This window comes from Myodes glareolus, chromosome 20 (genome assembly GCF_982192425.1).
Source record: "Myodes glareolus chromosome 20, mMyoGla1.1, whole genome shotgun sequence".
NCBI classification, from domain to species: Eukaryota; Metazoa; Chordata; class Mammalia; order Rodentia; family Cricetidae; genus Myodes; species Myodes glareolus.
Genome location: NC_142045.1, coordinates 8,394,232 through 8,410,800, shown reverse-complemented (window position 1 = coordinate 8,410,800; position 16,569 = coordinate 8,394,232).

Here is a 16,569-nt window from a genome sequence, read left to right as displayed (position 1 = left end):
TTGGCAGCTGCTTCTTTCCTTTTAGGGGTTTTCTTTCTAGAGTTCACACGCAGGTTAGAACAGAGACTCTTTCTAACTTACTGCAGATAGAATCTGTCCAAAAATGACAGCAAGCAAATTCTAGTCTGAAACACGGGACACCTGCATGCTTATGGCATGACAATTTGGGCTCAAAAAGTGGAGCGTGTCAAGAACTAAATTCGGTCCGATCTACTCCAGATGACACCATCCCATGGAACAAACACTGATTTTCATAAACCACCTGCATCTTCCAGGCCTAATAAGACTCCCAGCATCTTGATGTCAACATCGGTGAGAAAAGCCAGGCCTGGTGGCTCACACCTGTGATTCCATCATGGGGAAGTCTGAGGCAGAAGGATTGCCACAAATCTGAAATCACATAATGAATTACAGGCCAATTTGAGGCACCATGTGAAACTCTGTCTCAAAACTTAAGTAAGGAGTCCTGAGTATCCCCCATTCCCAGGAAATCCCTCTGTCGTTCCACCCCCCCACACACACACAAGCAGGCACCACCAGGCTAATGAGCCCTCTCCCTATGGCTCCTCCCACAAGCAGGCGCCACAAGGCTAAGGAGCCCTCTCCTTATGGCTCCTCCTTCTGGAACGCTCAGCCCCACTTTGCCAGGCCTCACATTTTTCCTGGCTCACGCTGATTGCCTTGCAGAGAGACCATGCACCCTCTCCCTCTTTCTGACACTTCCATCCCTGCTTGGGCTCCTCTGGCTCCGCAGGTGGCGCTCACCTCTATTCTCCTTCTGTCACTCCATCCCCACCACGAACCGACAAACGCGATCTGAGTCTCAGATCTTCCCACAGTTAAATCCTTCGTTCTCATCTCTTTCTGAGACGGTGACATTTAATCACCATTTATGAACCTGTGTAAGGCATCTGTTTACTCCTTGGGGAACAGTTTGACCTATCCCCTTCCTGGTATATCAGACATGCGCAGATCATCTGCTTTTCCCCAAAGTCAGAGGTCACCCAGATGCCTACTGGCCCTCAAACTCTAATGCCAGTGCCTTTGTGGAGCCCTTTCAGTTTTTCAGCTAAGCTAACTCCACCATCTCCATACTTTCTGGGTATACCTGCTTCCTCCTCAAACCTCAGATCAGAAGCCAGAGCCAAGTGAGCTTTCAGCAGCCAAACCCTGACTGTCTCAACAACAGCTACAGAGAACATGCATGCTCCCCATATCAGAGGCACGCATCACCAACCCAGTGCATCTCTGCTTACCAATGCAGAACACAGGTGGGAGGAATGTAAGAATGAGCGGGAAGTGAGAGCCACCAGACAGCGTATGAACATGCAGAAAACTGTCCAGTGCAAATCAATGAATTTAAAAAATCAGCCGGGCGGTGGTGGCGCATGCCTTTAATCCCAGCACTCGGGAGGCAGAGGTAGGTGAATCTCTGTGAGTTCGAGGCTAGTCTGGTCTACAGAGCTAGTTCCAGGACAGGCTCTAAAACTACAACAAAACTCTGTCTCAAAAAACCAAAAAAAAAAAAAAAACCAGACAATTTCTTATATTAACATTAATTATAATAAATATTTTAAGAATTTATTCAGAAAATTAATCTGAATTAAGTTCTTGGGTGTTAGGATATAAGCAGATGAGTATCTGAGCTCTTTCATTCTGGTACACTAAAGAATAAACTTTCGGTTTCAGTCATGGGCCCAAATTATTTATTTACTTAGGTGTAACAAATCTTATTTATTTATCCATTATCCCTACAGATTATGAAGGTACCATTTGTTATTGCAGCTAAGTATTCTCCGTTCAATATCAACCTAGTAGTCTCCTCTGAGACGTTTTCTTGGCAAAAACGCAAGAATCTGAGCCAGATCAAGATCTTGAGGCATCTCAAAACTGGCACACTCTTGTTTCTTTGACACTGTTTTCAAAATGATAAATTCACACCAGATTCAAGAGGTCCAGAAAAGAAACATATTTCTCAACTGGTGAAGCCGCGAAGTCTCATTGCAAAGCATATTGAAACACTGAGACAAGGGGCGTGTACCCATTTTGCTTGAACAAGGCCCACCTCAAATTTGAAGCACAGTTTGCAATGTCCCCTTTTCCTGTGATGGAGCCTCATGTGCAAATCTATGTCTGAGTGTGGCATGCCAGTCACCATGTGTCTCATGGCAATAGCGTGTTCTCTAACTTCTCCTTTGTCCTCCGCAGCGTATGTCACACTTTCCCATTCCCTGTCTTTCTTCCTAGTCATGCAAGCAAAGTGTGGTAGTCAAGTCTTCATCACTATAACAAACAGCTGTTCCATTACAGAATACTGTGTGCTGTGCTATTGTGTAAATATTATACTATAACAAATGCCACAAACAACTTATGAAAAGTCTTATATTCACTCACAATTTCAAAGTCTCAGTGATGATCACTTGGCCCCATTACTGCTTTCATTACGTATATTTTATTCGCTCTTTGAATTTAGTGCATGGATAAAATCTACTTTGAACATTTTCACCTCCCAATTCTTCTGACTCTTCCCAGATCAGTTTTCCCATCTCCAACCCCATTGCAACTTCTCGCCCTCCTCTTTTTCATAACTCACGGAGTCCAGTTTGTGCTGCCCATGTGCTCAAGGGTGTGGGGCCATGCGTTGGAGGGAACATAGGCCACATATCAGGAACCACACCCTCAAAGAAAACTGACTCTCTCTCTTCCAGAAGCCAACGAGTGTCACTGGCCCCTCAGCCAGGGGTAGTGCTCACGGGCCCATGCACCTTGTGTTCTAGATCTTCTGCAGCTGGCATGTGATGGGGAGTGCAGTGGTGCAGTGGTTCTGTCCTGACCAGAAGACTCCTTTAACTGTTTCTTCCCACCCCCCAGACTCTGAAACTCCCCCACCCTCTTTTCTGTGATAGTCCCCAATCCTTTAAGGAAGAAAGTGTACTTTGACCAGTTGTGAATTTTTCCATTAACCAAACCCCACTGCCCAGAGAAACTTCGCTGATGAAGTTTGAGAGCTGTGCTGATCTCTGGAGATGGAGACGGGGATTTAGAGGACTGTTGGGCGCTGTATTCGCTCATCAAAATTATAATAGAAAACTCAATCATGAGGCTCATGAGCTTCCAAACCATGGTTGGCCAGAAATACAGTTCTGGGCACGAGTACTGCAACTGTAGAACTGGCCTGAGCACCCTTTCTCCATGCATGAAGTACTGGTTACTCCCATAATATTCATGTCTCTGTTGCACACATTGGCCCATCTTGTCAGATGAGTTATTATGGCAGTTCATACACCTCATAGCTGAGTGAGATTGCTGATGCCTTTCCCCCATCATCTATCACAGCCCCTCCTGGTACTGTGAACACCAGCCAGGGGAAAGCTTCTTGGTCACTACCAACTCAACTTGACTTATTCCTGCCCTGCGACCAAAGCGTGTGGTATCCTCAGCAATAGGGTCACACCATCAAGTTCTGGTGTACATCAACAGTAGCACCAATTGTCTGTATTGTTTGGAATGTGTCCTTGGATTGCTCTGCTGACAACACCTGACCCTGAGTTTTTTTCTTATTTGTCAACCTATGGCTTCTGGGAGGAGCACTATCCCCTGTGAAGGGACACTCCAATTTCTAAATAGGTCAAAGATCTCAGTGTTAGACCTGAAGCTTCTGGAAGAGTAGGAAGCACACTTCAGAATATAGGTTCAAGTAAGGACTTTCCTAGTAGGATCCCAGCTGCCCATACAATAGGAACAAAAGCCCATAAGTAGAAGTTCATGAAAATCAAAGGTTTCTGTACCACAAAGAAAACTGATAATTTACTGACTATATAGTTAGAATGTAAAAAAAAAATCTCTGCTATCCAACAGATGATTTGTGTCTTAATTAAAAATATAGTAATAACTAAAAAAGCTAGACACCCAACCGACAAGCAACCCAGTTAAGTGAGATTATGGAACTGGACAGAGAGCTGTTAGGAGAGTGAGTGCTGGCCTCCCTTAGCTACCAGGAAAATGCAAATTAAAACTATTTTGAGGTTTCATCTCTCCCCAGTCAGAATGACTAAGAAAAAGAAAAAAGAACAGTAAATAATACAAGGGGATGGAGAATGGAGAAGTGTCCTGCGTGACTGGGAGGAATGCACACTGATACAGCCTCTGTGATGGGTGCAATGGTACATCAGGAAACTAGAAATAAAATTATTCTGTGACCCGCCACAGAATGTACCTAAGAGTCTCCGCATCCTACTATAGAGATGGATGTTCATCCATGTTCACTAACATACTAGTTACAGGAGATAGGACACAAAAGCAGCCTAATTGTCTGTCAACTGACGGTTGGGTAATGATAACTCAGACAAATTAAGGGATATGATGCATTCCTGTTGAATCAATAATCCATACAATGGAATACTAGAGAAAGGGGAGGACTTTGGAATTCCAAATTCCTTAGCAGGAGATGCACTGGATGTGAACTGAAGCAGCCCAAGGACCAAGTGGTGCAGCTCCTAGCTAGGCAAGTCTGTAGGGCCCACCCCATCCATACTCCTGCATAGCCGCTTCTGCAGCCGCATCCCTGACAACTATGATCCCTTAGTCTTAAAACATCCTTTGTCTTTTCATGTGTCCCAATGATACAAATATAATCATAATTTGATGGTGTATAAATGTAATTTTACCCTCATCCCGGAACTCTGATGGGCCTTGAGAGTTTATTACTGTGGTCCTTTAGAAGTTTGCCTTGCTGGGGAGTGATCTGAACAAGGAGCCACTGAGGAGTATGGTAGAAAATATCCAGAAAGACTCCAAGGCTACCTTACAGGGGGATTCCCACCACCATTTTCATCCCACAGAGAGGTCAGTGGTGATGAGCATCATGTCTGCCCTGCTCGGGTGCAACCACAGCCTCTGTGTCTCCGGTTAGTCACCATCATGGCTTTGGAAAACCAGGAATCCAGCAAGGGTGGGTTCTTTCCTCTTGACACAGAGAGTGGATGAGCCTGTCCGTCTCCATCAGATAACAGGCCCTGCTGCCGAGCCCAGCGTTTGGAAATAGGAGGAGGATGCAGTGTGAGAAGAGGTCTCTGTGGTGATGGGAAAGTGAAGGAGACTTGGAACTTCTCACAGCTGTGCTGATCAGTCAGGGAAATTCCTCTTTCCCTAATCATGGTAGCTTTCTATCAACCACCTGCCATGTCTGTCTGTGTGGCTGTCTCTCCCCTACTTCTCCCTCTCTCTCCTCACACTCTCCATCTTGAGGGAAGAGAAGAAATGGAAGGAAGAGACAGAGATGCAACGTATAGCTTGTTCTTGCCACATCTGAGCTCTCTCATTGCAACGGTTATCACCGACTGTCATTCCTAGACTTCAGTCAGGCAGTATAAAGGCCCCGGGAGGAGATCCCTCCACGGTGTCAGAAAGTCACACTCTGCTCTTGCCATGACAGTCCTGATGAGCCCTGGCTCGCACTCACCTTCATGCACAGCTGCCATCCCTGCCATGCCATTTATTGATCCTATCATTTCCTCCCTTCAGGGGAGACGGTCTTATCTGCCTATTCTTATTGCATGTATATTAAAGTCGTGTCTGTTCTAAATCACAGGGGGGAAAGAATCACGCATACTACTCGGTCATACAAAACAGTCTTCCGATTTTTCACGGGTCGGATTCATTTTCTTCAGCTCCCAAACAAAACTATGCAGGAGCAAAATAAAAACAGCTGACAGGCATTGACTAGGGTGCAACTGGGCTAAGAGCTGAGTGTTCCTCTCCATGCTCAGCCTGGCTGCCAGGGTTTTCCAATAAGCCCTTCTAAGCTGATTGCTCGTGCTCTCTGCTGGGACGTAAACATCAGGAGGCAGAGAATGCTTAAACCTCAGGGGAAAGATGGCCGTTAGCAGACACCTGCTAAGCAGGAGTTGCTGTCATTTTTACTTGAACTTACAAAAACGTCACAGAGGGGTTTTGTAATTTTTGCAGTCTCCTCTTCCCCTCCTCTGCTCCATTCCTCCTTCTCTGACCCCCTCTTCCTTCTGCTCCTCCTTCTCCTTCCTTTCATTCTCTTTTGACATGTCCCTGTGCAGAAGAAACTTCCTGAAGCCAGCGTTTAATTCTCGATGTGGATGCGTATCCATGACTGCTTAGCCTTGTGCATGCCTGCCCTTGAAAATGTCCTTCAAACACAGGCATCTTTTGCAAAGCCTGACTCTTAATTTGTAGCCTGAATGCAGAAGCACAGTTTACCCTTGAGAGCCACTTCTTAATTTAGGGCGTGAGTCAGAGCCTAGCAGAGACATCCCATGATTCTACAGTATACAATCCCATTCTTGGCATCGGGCCAACATGACCAACTCTTAAAAAATAATGAGGAATCATAATTCTCTTGAAATCCCATAAAAGTGAAAAAGAAAAGGCCTCAAACCTTTAAAATTCTTGTTACGTTTACAGGCACCAGTGGCTTCGATTATGACAGTGGGCAAGAAACTTAAAGTATTTATCTAAACATTTCAATAATTAAATCGTGTTTTTTTTCGTGTTGCCTGACACTTGCTGGCACCGACGGTGCACTGTCTCCTCAGAGGGCCGAGGAAATCAAGGCTAATGATCTCCCACCGCTGAACCACAGGGGGGTTTATGCTTCCACTGTAATATATTGTAAGGAATAAACCGTACATTTGCCAACATGGAGCAAACAGCTCGCAATGATAGACTGAAACAAAGGGAGTGAGATGAGAGAGAATTGCATGACTGGCTGTGTCAGCCTCAATTTAGGCCACGAACACAGGCTGGCTGTGTGGAAAACAGACTAAAAGTAGGATTGTGACGAGCGATACTTCATTCTTTGTAGGTTTAAAATAAATTACAGTAATGAAGCAGCTCTTAAAAAGCAAGCTCTACTTTGGCTTTTACTAACTCATGTGTTCACTTCAGTAGGAGATTCTCTGTCTATTGTCTAGTGTCTCTTCCTGCCTTCCCTCCACAAGGATACAGCAGCAGCTGGGACATTCCCTCATGAGGAGTGATAGACAGAAATTGGGATGCTCGTGTGTGAGAGAGAATGCAGAAATAAATTAAGTGCCAGTGCCCTCAAATGTTTAAAGTCAGACACTGGGAGAGGGGTTGGGGTAATTTTCTGTGGCACTCGCAGGAAGACCCCAGTAAAGGCTTAAGGGTCAGGGTGAAGTCTCACTGTGTTTGGATCTGGAAGTTCCCCTAGAACTTTTGTATTAAAAGGCTTGACCCAGTTTGGTGCTGTCAAGAAGTGTTAGAATCTTTAAAAGGTGGAGCCTAACTGAAGACTTTAAGTTATTGGGGAACAACCTTAACGGTGTTGTTTTACTCAGAATTCTCAATAAGATCAGAGCCAAGAGAAGGAATACATAGTAAAGGGATCTGTTAGTCTGGCACATACAACATAGTCTGGGTAGTCCAGCAATCCGTCTGGGTAGACCAGAAAGACTGAGAACCTGACAGTTGCTCAATCCATGGTGCTGGGTGGCTCGGCCGTCCCAATGTGGTACTGAGGATTCATGAAGAGGCACTGGTCTTCGGTACATGTTGGAAGCCCAGTGTTGGATGCAGATACCAAGGAAGGGATGCAACAGCAACAATAAACTAGATGAACCTGATGTTGCCGGTAAGAACGAAAGCAACAAAAGCAAAGCTCCTTTTGCCATTTATCTGGGCTGCCACCAAAAGATGACACACACTTCAAATAATCTGATCAAGAACATCTCTAAGAGAGCCTGGTGGTTTCCCTTTCAGTGAGTTCCAGATCCAGCCAAACTGACACCCAAGATTAGCCATCACAGGGACAAGGGACCCATTATCTTCCTTCCACTCTCTTTGCTCCCCAGCTGAGAGATAAATAATTTTTCTCTGCTGTGTAATTCCCACCATGTTGTGCCGTAGACAACAATTACCGTGAGTACCTGGCTCAGGAATGAGTCAAAAGGAAGTTTTTTGCTTGGATAAATTTATGGTCTTAGATGCTTGTTAGTTCTAGTGACGAAAAGGTAACACACCAACAGGCTCAACTCAAATTCAAATAGAGTTTCCAACTATCCTCATTTGACCTTGGTTGTTTTAATTAAACACTCTGACTATAAGCAATTCAGAGGAAGAAAGAGTTTATTTGGCTTACACTTCCAAGCTGCAATCCACCATGGAGGGAAGTCAAGACAAGAATTCAAGCAACTCCCATATCAACTGTCAAGAGAAATAATGTCTTACAGACATGCTCAGAGGCCAATTCTTTTTCAAAGTTGATCTGAGTTTCCCTCACATTTGAATACATTTATTTACTTACTTTTTTATTTAACATCCCAGCCTCAGTCTCCCCCTCCCCTCTCTCCTCCCAGACCCTTCTCCCTAGTCCCCCTCTGTTCCTAGGCCCCAATCCACTCCCTCTCCATTTCTGTCTAGGAAAGGGCAGGTCTCTCATTGAGTAGCAACAAAACATGGCTTATCAAGTTACAGTAAGACTAAGCACCTTCCCATGTATTAAGGCTGGGCAAGGAGACTTAGTATAAGACTTAGAGTCCCAAAAGCCAGTAAAAAGTTAGAGACAGGGTTGGAAGGATGGCTCAGCGTTTAAGAGCACTGGCTGCTCTTCCCGAGGTCCTGAGTTCAAGTCTCAGAATCCTCATGGTGGCTCACAACCATCCGCAATGAGCACTGGTGCCCTCTTCTGGTCAGCAGATATACATGCAGGTAGTACACTGAGTAGACAATTAAGTAAACTTTTAAAAACTAGTATTAAAATAAGTTAGAGCTAGCTGCTACTCCCACTTTTAGGATTACCACAAGTGGACAAAATTTTACACAACTGTACCATATGTGTAGAGGACGTAGGTCAGTCTTATTCAGGCTCCCTGGTTGATGGTTCAGTCTCTGTGAGTCCCTGTGAGCCCAGGTTAGTTGATTCTGTGAGTTTTCTTGTGGTGTCCTTGACCCCTCTGGCTCCCTCAATTCTTTCCCCTCATCCTCTGCGGAATTCCAAACTGCACCTAATGTTTGGCTGTGGGTCTACATCTGTCTCCATCAGTGGCTGGATGAAGGCTCACAGGTGAATCTGACAGAGGAAGCTCTTCAGCTGGTATCGCTTTTTTCCGGGTAACACGAGTTATGTCAAACTGACACGAAGAACAAGCAGGACCCTCATTTTTTTTTTCATATGTGTCACTGTGCCATCTCGAAAGTGTTGGTCTATGCTGCTAATGCTGAGAAAATAATACAAGAAAGGAGGCTGGGTCTAGTAAGGAGTTATTTCTTAAGTTAAATATCACTGCATTCATCCACTCCGGAGAGGACTGAGCCACTGCCTTTGGAAGAATGAACTAACATGGGCACATGGGGTTTGTTTACAAATGAGGTCAAAAATTGAAAATTAGAATGTGGTTCAACCCTCAATCCCAGTCAAACCCCAATGACAGATGTCTGAAGGATATCTTGAAGTCGGTTTTGTTTTATGTTTGCTAGTTTAAATGTTTTTTATGTTATTTTAATGACCAGAAGTTTCTACTCATTCTGTCCTTTGCCTTGGTAAGTTTCTAAAGACAGTGTCAAGGTTCATGAAGACACAATCCCTAGCCATGACGCTCTTTCCGACACGTCACAACGCCCAGGACTTTATAATGAGGTTACCCAAACTCCAATGAAACCATCACTACTCAGGCTTGTGTTATGCCAATCCCACAATCTTTCCATGTACCCCAAGTCTTGGGAATGATCTGAGATTTAGGGGTACAGCAGTGTGTCATCAAATGTCCCTTTGCAGGAGAGTGGAAAATGAAATGTGGTTTTCAAACAAACAATGCAATCCTAGGTTATCCAAAATCATAGTGTCTAACTATGATTGCTGAAATAATAATAAAAAAATATTTTAATCAATATCAGGTTGTTGGAACTGAGCCATAAGAGCTTGGAAGAAAGGGCTGAAATTCTTAATATCATCTATGTGAAGATACTTAATATTGTCTACTCGAAGGAAAGCTGTCTAGGGATGCAGTGTTATTTACACAGGAGGTTGTAAGAAGCTTGCAGAAAATGTGTTAATGAGGCGGAGCTGAGTATATGCGTGCAGACACCTGTGTCTGTGAATGCACACACACAGAGGCCAACACTGGGTGTGATTTCTCAGGAGTCACCACTCTTACTTCTTGACACAGGATCTTTTACTAAAACCTGAGGCTTACTGACTCTGCTAAACTAGTCAGCAAATTCCAGAAACGACCCTGTCTCTGTCTGCCTGGCACTGGGATTGTATGATGTCACCATTCTCAATTGATGTCTTCATGCTTGCTTAGCAAACTTTTTGTTGACTGAACATTGCCTCAGCCCTCTACCATTGACTCTTAAATAAGTATAACTAAGTCTCTCTCTCTCTCTCTCTCTCTCTCTCTCTCTCTCTCTCTCTCTCTTCCTCTCTCTCTCTCCCTTTCTTTCTATCTTTCTTTCACCCACCATTTTCTAGTGGCAACCGTAGGCAATATTCTAGAATTTTCCATGAATAATTTGTACAGAAACACACCAGAATTCAACTGACTTGTGCTTTGGGACTACTAACTGTAGAGCTCTTGGAGAAAATAATAGATAATTGTTTCGACATGTATCCTTCCTGTCTTTATAATGAAAATTGGAATTAAAAACTAGAGAGCACCATCTCTGAGATGCAGACTTTGCTTCCCCTAGGGCCCAAGTATTGTTTTTCCATCAGCACACAACAGAGACAGATGGTGATACCCGTGTGTCCAGCTCTCAGGGTCATTTGCTGTCACAGGCTGCCAGGCTCTTCCCACACCCCACCTTTCCACCTGAGATGGGCAGCCACAGGAGCATTGCTCAAGGGCTGCATTTTCCTTGTCAGCTGAAGCAAGGAAACAACCTCAGAGTTTTTGACTCCCTAAAATGAAGATCATCGGAGGGATCCGCTGAAGGAACAACTCAGGGAAAGATTTCATTAGTTACAAAAAACAAAAGGAGCTATCAAATCAGTTCCCAAAGAAACCGACACTTAGCTATGCTTATAAATTACATGGATTCTAGGCTAAGAGCAAAGCTTGTAATTTTCTCCCAGCTATCTACAGGAGAGATTAATATAAATGATTTGAAATATGCTATCACCTATATGGAGTATAGACTTAGAATATGTTAGAACGCAGCCAACAGCACCAATGTTTATAGTATTTAATTAGATAGTGTAACAAGAATGTCATTAACTATTCTACCATACTGAAGACACTGTTATATTCTCTAGTAGAAGACTTGCAGCATTCTGGTTTTTTATTGTCTGTACGATGATAATTTGAAGTATTCTCTGCTATGTTCTACATACTTTGACTGTGTAATAATTATTTCATCTTTGATTTCATTTCTTCACAGGAAAGTTAACCCAAACTGATAACAATATGGATTCTCAAGCATGTCTTTCTTCCCCAAATCCCATTTACTATTTCCTCAGATAGAATTTTCTCATTTAAGAACTTGTAGTACGTTTAGCAGGAATTGTCTTTTTGTGTTTGTGCCATCGAGCTGGCTTATTCAGAAAATAAGAATGCTGTCCACCAAGTGTGTGTGTGTGTGTGTGTGTGTGTGTGTGTGTGTGTGTGTGAATAAATCCATTCCTTTATTTAACTCTGCTTAAATATATTCTTCTTCAAAGCAATGTGAATGCTAGTAAGGGGGCGAATTTCCCATAAAGCCTTTGGGAAGAACACAATAGCACTGATGAAAGCAAATTTAGGACTTAGGGTGTCTTGAAGCTATGAATCCATATGAAGCACTGTGCTCTGAATGGGCCGTCTAGATCCCAGTCCGTCCCCAAGCTCAGGAAGCAGTGTGGAAGAGGGTCAGAAGGTTGTGTCAAAGGTAGGGAAGACTGTCGAAACACGGCAGAGAAGTTGTGCCTGTGAGCCTACAGCAGCTGGGGTTGCCTGCAAAAGATCGTCAGGTGATCACAGCGGTAACAATCCCAGCTTGGTCACATGATCACAGCAGCAAAAACTCCAGCATGGATGGTGCCTCTGAGGCCCGACTCCCGTCTGAGGAGCTTTGACAGTTGATTGCTTCTGGGAGAGAGAATAAGTTTTCTTTGTTGGGGACATGGCTCCTAGCAGGTTTCCTACACTCCACTGGATGGCCCCACACCCATGCACATGGGGGCAACACTAAGTGGACTCAGTGGGAAAGAACAAGGAAGAGGAGGAAGAGGAGGGGGAGGAGGAGATAAGGTGTAGATATCTGAAAAGAGTTGGTTGAAAGGGGGTGGTTATGAATATGCGTGTTATATTCTCAGAGAAAACAAAAATATTATATTAGAAACGGTGAGTTCCCTCTTTCTCAGACATGAAACTGAAGGGCTGTAGTGGTAAAACACGGAGGCACCATCAGCACAGGAGAATGAGAGCATGGCTCACGTGATGATTAGTTCGGCGCTTTTCATCCCGGCAGACATTCCACTGCATAAGCGCGTGCTGAAGCTTAGTACCTGGTGACTGAGGGCCGCGTTTGACGCAATAGGCAAAGGCATATCTGCACACGGGAAGCGCGTCCTGCAGGAGGAGATGCTCAACAGACAGCAGCATAAGGACCTGGCAAATCCTCAGCCGGTGCAGAAGCACAGCCTGGGGCCTGGCAACTACCGCATTGCTGATGGTACTAAGGTGTCCACATTCTATGGTCTATCAAGGGCACTTTTTAATCCCAAATTGTTGGGTAAATGCTTCTTTGGTGCTGCAAATGTTACTGTTTCTTCCCTGAGTTCAAGACTCAGCCTTGGGGAAAATGTTTCTTTAACCTGATTGTTAGCCCTAAAATATATTAGTGATATAACTATGATCAAAATGAGGTACTACTACTCAAATCCAAGCAAATATGGTCCATTATCCTAAGAACAAAAGCTAGTTACAGCTGTAACCGATGCTCTCCAAAGTCTGCAGTGGACTGCAAGAATACTGAGTCAATACTTCAGTATTAGATGAGAATATCAAGAAAACATGTAACCGCGTATTGCATTGGAAGTGAGTACGTCACTTACTAGAGCAATGGTAGTATTTCCACTGTAATTTGATTTTGCGCTGTGCATGGAAGTCTCCTCTGGAAGGTAAACCAGGAAGGAAAGAAAATCAACTGGTCTGTGACGATGAAGAGATTTAGACACATTCAAAGAAATTCGGGGATTGCTTGGCATATCTGTTACCATTTTCTTTGTGTTCTGAGTAAGGTGAGAAAGCTCTATAGTTCTGATTAAATGTAGCTATCAACCACCGCAAAGTTAACTTTCAGATTCTAGGGCACCAATTCTGAACCCGGGGGTCATAACACTTTTGGAGATAGAATACGAAATATCCTGCATATCAAATAGTGGCATTAGAATTCATAGTAGTAGCAAAATTACAGTGAGGAAGTAGCAATGGAATAATTTTATGGTTGGAAATTACCACAATATGAGGGACTGTATTAAAAGGTCACATAATTAGGAAGGCGGAGAACATTGTTCTAGGAGTTTCAAATTAATGTGAGTGAAAATGGTTCCTTTATTCCTCTGTCTTCTTGTCAGTAACGTTTATCATTGACTGTCCCTTGTCGTATAAACTCAGAACCCAAGAAAACTCTGAATTGTTGAGTGTAAAACAATTGTCCAAAATGCATCCTTTTCGGATGAGAACTATGCAGGTGGAGACAGCAAGCCCTGGTTATTTAAGCATAGAACAATCTCTGCAGCTTGTCATTGTCAATGTAGATCCTCTAAGCCACTCTAGAACAGTCACAGAATTTTTCTGATCTGTTGTCCAAAAACAGAATAAGGTAAGGATTCACTGTGAGTGGTGACATACCAACATACGAGAGACTCTGGATTTCATACCCAGCACCACCTCTCTGAGGTGATGGGAGCACACAGACTTCTAATCCCAGATGCCCGATAGGTAGAAGCTGAAGGACCAGGACCTCAGGCCCCTGTTAGGATTCAGCCAGCTGGAGGCCCACCTGGACAACTCTCTTAAAAGACAAAAGGTTAACTGTAAGCATAACACAAATGACTATGAAAAAATTAACAAAATCAAAAGATCCAAGAAAGAGAAAAATTATGCAATAGTGCAAACAATTTACTAATAAATAATTGCTAAAATTTCTGTCTTTGAAAACAAATAATCTCAGCTCCTGCTCACAAAAGTATAATATCAGACATTGAAAGGTTGGGGGGGGTTGGGCTTTTTATTTATTTCTGTTTTGATTTGGTTTTTGGGATGTGTTTTTTGTTAATTTGTTTGTTTGTTTTACTTTAAAGGGGTTGGGAGGGTTGGTGGGTGGATGGGTGGTCTGCAGGAGAATTGAAAACGATGGGAAGTGTTCTTATTATCCTCTGTGGTTTAGCAGCTAAATTTCCTTTTGAAGAATAAATTCTCTCGTTCTGTTATCTGTGTTGAGTACTGTCACCACCTTGATAGGAGATAAAGGGCTAATGTCAAATAAATGCCCATAAAATGGGACTGGGAAAATGTGAGACGGCACCTGGTCTTTCCCAGCTCTGTACACTGTTGCAGAGGCAGAGCATTGCGGTCTGTTACAGCGGTCTGTGACAGGAAGTTATCACCCGGCTCTGAAGCTAAAACCTGACCGCAGGCTGTGTGTTGACTGGCCAGTTCCCGACCTGCACAGACTTCACTATGCCTTTGTCTGCCATGTGATCTCTCTGTGCATCCATCCATCTATCTATCTATCTATCTATCTATCTATCTATCTATCTATCTATCTATCTATCTACCTACCTATCTATCCATCTATCCATCTATCTATCTATCTATCTATCTATCTATCTATCTATCTATCTATCTATCTAATTTCTCCTTTTCTTAAGGGCACCAACCAAATTAGATAAGGGCTCTCTCCACCCCATTTGACCTCATATTAATATTATTAATGATATTTGGAAAGACGTAACAGGATCCCACTCTAAAGTATTTGGGGATAAATCTTCAACCCATGAATTTTAAATGAAGACAGTCATTTCAAAATACTTTCAAATGGAGAGGAAAGAAGTAGAAAAATTGATGCTATAACACAATAATGGTATTTTTTCAAGATGCCTACACCTGGGACTCCAGTAAACCAAACATGCTTACACATAGAAAATAAAATCTGTAACTCTACCTCCAACTTGGGATTTAATATTGATCAGTGCAGTTTATTAGAAGTTCAAATGGTTAGTAAAACATCTATAGTAAAAGAAATAATTTTTCAATAGACTTTATTTTAATTCCTCTCTATTATTGTTCTCTTCTTTTATTTGTGAAACTAGATTTTTGTTAAAAAATACCTGTACATTTTCTAATAAATGAGTCACTTAGAATGGACTCAGCATGCAAAGTTAAGTCTATGTAGTGACAATAGTATAGAACGTATTTCCCCTACATAGTATGAAAATGTTTGCCAATGTTTGTAATATGTTGTTGTATGGTGATTTTCATTTTTGACAAAATGATTTAAATTTTATTTCCTCAGTTGCATATGAGCCTAGTTATACACATAGCATTATAAACGTGCATTGTTGCTCTGGTGGAAAAGGGAGCACTGTAAAAGTATTTTCAAGCCGGTTATCTCTCTAAGACTGTGTTTTCTATTTCCTTTTGTGAGTTAAAGCTTGTTAAATATGTCTAAGCGATGAAATGAAAATGTCCAGCTTTTATTATCTGCGTTTGGTTCTACTCTCAGCCGTCGCGGCTTCAACACTAGAACAAGTCCATGGAGAATGAAGCCCACTCAACGAAGGATTCCTGCTAAAACATTCACCGTGCTAAATGGTACAGTTAAAAAAAAATGGACAAAACCCTTCCCAACTCGCAAATTTTAGCCAAATTGGGGAAGACAGAATGCCAACTTTTCCTCTGGAAGTTCTCCTTGAAGAATGGATTTCCTCAGTCCTCTCATGACCTAAATTATCTTTCTCTTCAGTTTTATGACAAGCTAGCCTACTACTGGGGGTGGTGTCTCGGTGGCTCCTTTACTCAGTTTTCATCCCGTGACCCCTTCTTCTCTGAACTCTCAATCTGCTTACTCCATCTGATGGATCTGCCCTCTGTGGAAGCCCTGCCATGGCCCAGCACCCTAATGTTTTCTCATGGTTCCTTAACTTTGTCTGACGCGTATTGCGAATTTCTCTATGTAGACTTCTGAACCCTGGCATTCTCAACTTCTAAAACCCTTCAGCTTCAAAGACCTGTCTTGTATTTGCCTCTGCTTTAAATTCAGTCAGTCCTCCTTCAATTTCCATTGCCTAATCCCCGTGTAAGTTCTCTCTCCCCAGCACATCCCTTTGTCTCTCCAGAGTTGGCAGCCTCCTAAGCCTACTCAAAAAGTCCCTCTAGGGTCCAAACCCTTCTGTGGCCACTCTCCTCTTTCTTTCCTTTCAGCCTCATACATAGCTAAACCCCGTGGCTTCCGGAAACCTGTGAAACTCCTGTGAAATTTTTAACTCTCTTGTTTTTCTCAGCACATGCTAGGACTGAGCCCGCTCCGCATCAGTTCTGCATCTGCAAAGCAGTAGAGTGTGTTGGTGAAAGACAGAATCGGTGCTCAAGGTAA